This window comes from Ursus arctos, unplaced genomic scaffold (assembly GCF_023065955.2).
Source record: "Ursus arctos isolate Adak ecotype North America unplaced genomic scaffold, UrsArc2.0 scaffold_4, whole genome shotgun sequence".
NCBI lineage: Eukaryota > Metazoa > Chordata > Mammalia > Carnivora > Ursidae > Ursus > Ursus arctos.
In genome coordinates this window covers 67,015,890-67,023,967 of record NW_026623056.1, presented here as the reverse complement: position 1 = coordinate 67,023,967, position 8,078 = coordinate 67,015,890, and positions in this window count along the sequence as shown.

Sequence of the window (8,078 nt, the reverse complement as noted above, 5' to 3'; positions counted from 1 at the left end):
ATAATAGGACAATTTCTTGTTGTTTGAGGAATCGGGAAAATGCCAAGGGACTAGCAAAGTCTCATGTATATTATTCTTGTTTGCTATCATAAGGGGAAATTTTAATGCTATTAAAGGCTATTCTTGGTTATGGTATCTGAGAATCATCCAGTTTGATGTCTCCTCTATGTGGCTGCAAGTGTGCTTGGATACATGTTCAGTATTAGAAGACACAGTATGTAATAGAATTAATAAAAAATCAAATTCAAATATCAGTCAGTGGAAAAGCTACCGCATTATATCTGCATACTTTCATAAACATTCTCTCATTTGAAGTTCACAATAAAATGAGCCGGTCTGACTTTGGAGCCTGTGTGCATAACTAGTACAGACAGAGGCAATGAGAAGGCAAACTTCTTCATCTAGGTCAAAATATGTTTACCATTTCTTCAAGATATAGTCTCAAACAACTCTAAAAATACCAAATCTAGTGACTTTACTCCTCAGGCTTCATTTTATTTAATTCCACTGAAGCATTTGATGCCTTTGGACTAATCTTCTTAAAACTATTCTTCCTTTGGCTTCTATATTGGGAAAAATAATCTTATATTTGCATAGTGTTTTACAGTTACTTTTACATGCATCATTTTATTTTATGTATATAGAGCTTGGGCTATGTTGGGAAAGTTTTGTGATAACCGTTATATGCATGAGGAAATTAATGCACAGAAATGGTCAATGACTGGCTTACAGTTCGAATAAGTTAATGCACAGAGATGGTCAATGACAGGTAGTAAGTAGAGGAACCACATCTAAAACTCCTACCTTTAGGATAACTGGTCTCAGACAATTTCCATTACAGAATGTTGCCTCCTTAAAATTTGTTTTCCAACTGGATGAATTAGATACTCTTTTTTTTTTTTTTTAAAGACTTATTTATTCATTTAGTTTGAGAGGGACAGAGAGAGAATGCATGCAAGTCAGGGGAGGGGCAGAGGGAGTGGGTGACAATCTCAGGCCGACTTCCCGCTGAATATGGAGCCCCTTGCAGGGCTCCATCTCACCACCTTGAGATCATGACCTGAGCCGAAATCAAGAGTTTGTCGCTTCACTGACTGAGCCACCCAGGCACCCCTAGACGCTCTTCAAGTTATTATTTCTTTTACTCATATTGGACCATCTCTAAATTTGTTGATTATGGTTAGGTTTTACTGAGACTGGGTTTAGAATAATCGTTGACATCTCAGAAAAATATTGTGTGTTTGTAGTGTTGACGGATGTATCAGTTACTGCCACGAAACCAAGCTATAGTGTGATGCATCCAGGGGATGTTGTATCTGTATTAAAAATAATAGACTAATTTATTCATTAAATTCTCTATGTACATATGTAATATTGGTAATGTATAATTTATTTCTTAGGCTTCCTGATGTCTTTATAACAGCCTACTGCCATCTACTGGGTTTTGTTCAGAATTGTCCTGTTAATCACCAAATTAGAACAATAAGTTTTAGGAGTTTCAAATCTGAGAGCTTGTACTGAGATTTCAGTGACTTTTAACCTCTTTCTTCCTATTGTAGATTATAAAATTATTTAATGGAAAACTGGTTTAGTTTTTCTTATTTAGTATAATTTACCATTTCACTTCACAGGACATTTGGAATTCAGATCTTACTGGTAAATTACCTTGAATATCATCACTATGATTTTGAAGTTCATATCAACTTTTTAATTTTATTGTATTTAAACCTTAGATTTCATTCTATAAAGTTTTGTTAAAATTTTCTCATCCTTCTGTATTTTGAATTGTATATACCAGTTACTTCTATTTAAACTGGAAGGTAAAGTCTTAAGATAACCCAAATCTCTGAAAATTATTCACAGCTAATAAAATAATGACAATGATATAATGTTCGTTTTTGCAGAAATAAATACAATTTTAAGTAAACTTTTAGTTTTTGTATATTGAAACAAATTATTCATTGGATGAAAATTATTATATTTCCAATCACATGCTGCTGGTAGGATTTAACTAACTTTAAGGTTGGAACTTTGTTTTTATTTGTATTTTTAAGTATTAATTTTGTTTTTAAAATAGGATTAGAAGTCTGATTAGGCTTTATAAGTGTTAATTTATTCACTGATTTCAGTTATATTAGATAATGTAGTAGTAATTGTTACTACTTGCATGTATTATTTTTCAAAGCACTTCCTTGTACCTCTTTTTTTAGCCTTCTTTCATAAGTAATAATTGACATGAGAAAAGTGTTTTCCAAAATCATTAATAATGCTGATACTGATTTTTAAATAGTATTTTGAAATTATTGCCAGGGGGTTTACTGATACACAGTAGAGCCCACAGTACAATAAACAATGATACAGGCAAGTACTTCATAAGTGGGTTTTATAATAATAAAAATTATTTTCATCATCCTGGATGAAAATGCTTTTTTTCAACAGCTACATTAAAATGCTTCTCTGAGGCTGCAGAGAAACCACGACTGTTTAGCAGGAGTAAAACTGGGGCAAATGAAATAAAAATAATGAAAAAATTAAAATTATGGCAGTATTTGTTTGAAGATTTGGAAGGGTAGAGAAATGCAGTATTTCAGGTACTACTAATACGACATGTGACTTGATTGATAAAATATGCATAACAAAGTGTACCACACTAAAGAACTTCTTTTGCAGAAGTCTTGGAATGATCACTCATTTCTCCATCTCTCATTAACCCCACATGTAATCATTTACCAAGAATTGACTTGTGCCTCGTATTTTCTCTGCTTTCCATTTCTTCTTGCTAATGGCTCTTTATCTGGCTCCCTTCTCATGTTACTATTGATATTGCAGTAACTTTTTAATTGGTCTCCAATCCTCCAGTCTTCTATTTCTTCAGTTCATGTTCCCCACTGTCTAAAGGTGAAGTGGAAAAGAAGAAGGGGGAAGGAGTTAGGTTTGAAAGCTTGTCATTTGCCAAATACTTCTCTGAGCACTTTACCCCAATTTTTTCAACCCTCATGAGATAGACCAGTCATAATTTGCAGGACATAAAAATGAGTACTGTAGAATTTCCATAGCTAGTCTAAGTTCACAGAGCTAGTAAGTGTCAGAAACAGTATCCATTTCCAGTTTCCCATTCCATCTATCCTAAACCAGATACATGAGAAAGCTTTCTAAAGGTAAGAGCACTGCCATCTTTCAATGTCAGGTTATACATTAATAATAATAACAACAACAGTTTATATTACACAACGCTTTTCATCCTGCAAAGCATTCTTCTTAATGTTTTAAGTGTATTAATCCATTAATCTTAAAAATAACCCTACCAGGTAGTTATTATTATTATCTCCTTTTTTATGATGAGAAAGTGGGGCATAGAAAGTTAATTAGTCTGACCAAGTATTACAAAGCAAGGATATATGAGAGCAGGAATTTGAACCCATTCATTTCAGCTTCAGAGCCCATGTTCTTCTTCTTCTTCTTCTTTTTTTTTTTTTATTAAAGATTTATTTATTTATTTTAGAGAGAGAGAGCACATGGGGAGGGGGAGTGGGAGAGAGAGAATCTTCCAGCAGACTCTTCACTGAGTGTGAAGCCCCATACTGGACTCAATCTCACAACCCTGAGATCATGACCCTGAGATCATGACCTGAGCTGAAACCAAGAGTCGGCCACTTAACTGACTGAGCCACCCAGGTGCCCCCAGAGTCCATGTCCTTAACTACCACATAAGACCTCCTCATTGTTGCTCAATACATACTTTTGACTTGAAACCTGAACGGTCTAATAATTGTGTATGGAAATAGATTTTATGAATTAAATGTAAAATGGAAATAAAAAGGGTATTGAGGTCCTAGAATTAAAAATCAAATAGAAAAATAAATTTTACCAGGTACATATTTAAGAACTATGGAAACTTGAGAGCCTGAAGTCCTTGTTGAATCTTTCCTCAGTGTGGAATCAGGATAAACAAAAACTTTGAAAACATAGAGGGAAGAGATAGGGATGGGACCAACAAAATGTAGCAAACTTAAGAAAATAGAATAAATAGTGAAATAAAAATCAGTGATTGTAAGAACTGATCATTTCTCTTAGTCTTGATTATAAAAATGCTGTTTAAACCTTGCCCACTTCAAGAAGCATCCAAACTTCACATTGTTTTATGACTTCTCAAACTTAGTTGAAGAAAAGTATTTAATTTAGGCTGCTATGAACAGAATGTTTGTGTCCCCCCAAATTCCAGTGTTGAAATCCTAATCCCCAGTATGATAGTATTTACTGTGCGGCCTTTGGGAAGTGATTAGGTAATGAAGTCACTAGTGCCCTTAAGAAGAGAAGGGAGAGAGCATGCTTCCTTTCTCTCTCCACCAGGAAGAGCCCCCCATCCCCCCAATTAGGAACTGCATCAGCCAGCACCTTGATCTTGAACTTCTGAGCCCCCAGAACTGTGAAAGATAACTTTTATTATTTAAGCCACCCAGTCTAAGATTGTTTTGTTTTAGCAGTCCTAACTGATGAAGACGTAGTCTTCTAGCCAAGCAAACTCTGCTTGCAAGGAGACTGTTGGTTTTGCCAAAATTTTGGTTGAACTCTGTATTCCAGAACGATATATTGACGTTTAATCCCTAGTGCCTCAGAATGGAAACTTCTTTGAAAATAAGGTCATTGCAAGTGTAGTAGTTAAGATTAAGTCATACTGGAGTAGGGTGGGTCCTTAATCCAATATGACTACGTTTATAAGAAAAGGACAGAGAAAGTCAGAGAGCAGACAGCCATGTGAAGACAGGGACACACAGGGAGAACCCTGTGTGACAACAGAGGCAGAGATTAGGGGGATACACTTGCTAGCCAAGGAGTTCTGAGCACTGATGGACACTACCAGAAGCTAGGAAGAGACAAGGAAAAATTCTACCCTAAATCTCAGCGGAAGCATGTCCTTGCTGGTACTGTGATTCCTGGACTTCCAGCTTTCAGGACAACGAGAGAATACATTTCCGTTCTATTAAGCCACCGGAAGTGTGGCACTTTGTTATGGCAGCCTGAGGAAACTAATATACTTAGCATTATTTCACACTCAGAGGGAGGCTCTTGCTCCCATGCTAGCCAGCCAGCTCTAGAATCTCTTCCATCTGTGGATTTTCTATTTCTATTCATTACAATTATGTGCAATTGCCCAGAATGGTTATATTCAGAACAGGAAAAGCCCCTTTCAAAAACATGTGGCACTTTTCAACACATAAAAGATTTAAGTCATCCTCTGTCCTGAAAAGACCCTCCCCCCCCCACACACGTGATTCCACTTTGCAGTTCTTTCCTTTCTGCACCTCGGAGGGAAAGGAGATGCACCTACGCCATCTGGAATGTTAGCTACAAGGCTATAGGAGGGCGGCAGCCCACCGTCTCTCTCCCTGATTCAATCAATTCATGGAGAAATGATCTGTCAAAAAGGAAAGACCTCACTGACTCTGCAGTTTTGTAACTAGTCTGAAAACTGTATGCTTCTCCGAACTGGTGCAGAGCGGTCTATTACCCACCACAAACCCATCTACATCCTGAGTCACTTGAAACAGCTCCACCCCACCCTTAAACTGTCAGGATGAGCTGAGACCTCGAACTGGGTCTCTCATTCCATCCAACTATAGCATTGTAATCACAGCTCTCTTTACCTTTTCTTTCTTTCTTCATCAATGCTCCAGGAATGTTTCTTAATTTTTCATTATTTCCAGATATTATCCTGTCTCTTGGGGATCTTTTTTTCAAATATTGGCCTGGAAAACAATAAATCTTAACTGTTCCGTACCTTGATCATGAAAGTGATTTTTCCCCCCCACTGGTTTCAGAAAATTGGTAAAATTATATTACTATTATCATAGGCAGATTGCCAAAATTTCAAAATGCACACTGATTCTCAAAATACAAATAACCTAGAGATATTGTTTCTATTCCTCTCATCAAATCTTGTAGAACTTCAAAAATCTTAATATTACCAGTTATTGTTGGGTTATTTGTCTGTTTTCTTCTTGAATGAGAAATCTCATTCCCTGTCACTTTTCATCAATGGATAATATATCTGTTGAATCATAGTGAAACTATGGATATGAAATTCAAGTGCAATACTCCTTAATGTAATTTGCCTTTCAGAAAAATTCCTCAGTCTAGACAATATTTTAGGTGTTCAATCCCTTCAGAGTTAGGAAAATTCAAATTAGATTATTTTTAGTCCAGAAACAAAATACATTATTTTCAAATAATTTTTATAATATAATATTCATTTGGTCAAGATTTTATAATTTATTTTTGCACATCAATTTTTTCTAGTTTTATATTAAAATAACACTAAATTTTTATATTTTTCTGACTATATTTAGCAGGCAAAATTATTGTATGTCACTGAAAACTCTAAAATGTAAATTGATTTTTTTCCTTAATAACAGTATTTTAAAAATAAATTTTCAGTAGACTATTATTGATTGACTTAGGAAATTTTCTATTGAATAGATGTATGTTTGGCATGAATCTGTCAACACAATTTACTTGTATTAATCTTCAGTGGAATAATGTCCACAAATAATTCAGTGCTATAGCTTTGCTATGGGGGTTGCTATATTCATAGACTTAAAAATAAATGAGAGATAAAAAGATAAAAAATTGTATTTACTCTTGATGGAAAAACAGCATTAATTATTAAAGATTTATACAATTATTCTTCATTATGTTCAATAAATAGATGGAAGGAAAAGATTTTAATGAAGATTTACTAAGGGCCAAAGCAGTTGAATTCTAAACAAAATATCATCTTTAAGACAGTGGTTTTGTAATTTCATTTTGTTAAAAAAAATAAAAACAAAACCCTTAAGTTATGATTTAAGGTTAAACCAAGAAAAATCATCAAGACTATTATATGGAGTTTTCACTGAAGGCAAAGGCTTTTGTGTTTGGGTCCTTGACACTTTTGATGAAAGAATATGGAAACCTTTGCAGAGAATTCTTAGAAATAACATGTGAGCAGATTTTCCACAATAACTCCTTATGTTTATCTCATCCTCAAAATTATGGCAAACAATGGGAACTAAAAAATGAATAAAATATGGAGAATGAGTTATAGCAGTATCAAAGCACTTGAAGTTTTCCACCATTTGAACATTATTATATGCTTCTAGGCTTTTTTCCTCTAGAGAATCATGTTTGTTGTTATTAAAATATCTTTGTCAACCAAGAAAGACTTTACATTTTAAATTCTTTTTGTGTTTTACTTGACCAGTATGACACTTCTGTAGTTATTTTAACCAGAGAAGAATCAATGCTTCCTTTAGTTTTTATTATTGGTGAGTCATTGGAAGGTCACTCCTGCCTCCGCACACTCTACTCCCAGCTCTTAACCACGTGAGGCAGTAAGCACTGCAACTACTACACTGAAAATCTGTGATGCAGTGCTCACTCCAAAACTGGTCAGTACACATACGTTACACACACACACACACACACACACACACACACACACCCCATACGAATAATGAAGACCTTCCTTTGGGAGAAATAGGTAGAGTAGGTACTAATAAAGTTACATTCAGTGTGTGTCCCACTTTCCCATGTGTAACCTCCCGCCATGTCTGAAGGTAGGGTTGATACAAATGTTTATAAATTACTTGGTTTATTTGTTAATACATGACAAAAAAATGAATAATCATGAGGATAAAAAAGACTTGAATCCCTAATGCTGCTGTTTTGATGTATTCTCTTATGGTCATTAGTTTTAGGCTTCTTTTTATTTGAGTAATTAAAATAATAGTTTTATGCAGTTCTTTATCCTGCAGTTTCCAAATTGCTACTTGATTTTCATTAATTTTTCATTTGTTACAAAGAATTGAATAACTGTGTTATAATTTACCTAGGTAGATGTTAGACCTAGATAGACCATTCCTCTATCATGGACTATCTCTTAAAATTCTAGCATGATCCTCTCTGTATAGACTTTTAAAGAGTATTTGTTTAAATTTGATATTGCTTCATTCATAAATCTAAAGCATGTAAAGATATTTGTCTTTTAATACATATTGCCAAATTGCCATCCACAGTGGTGCTGCTGATTTTTAATAGGT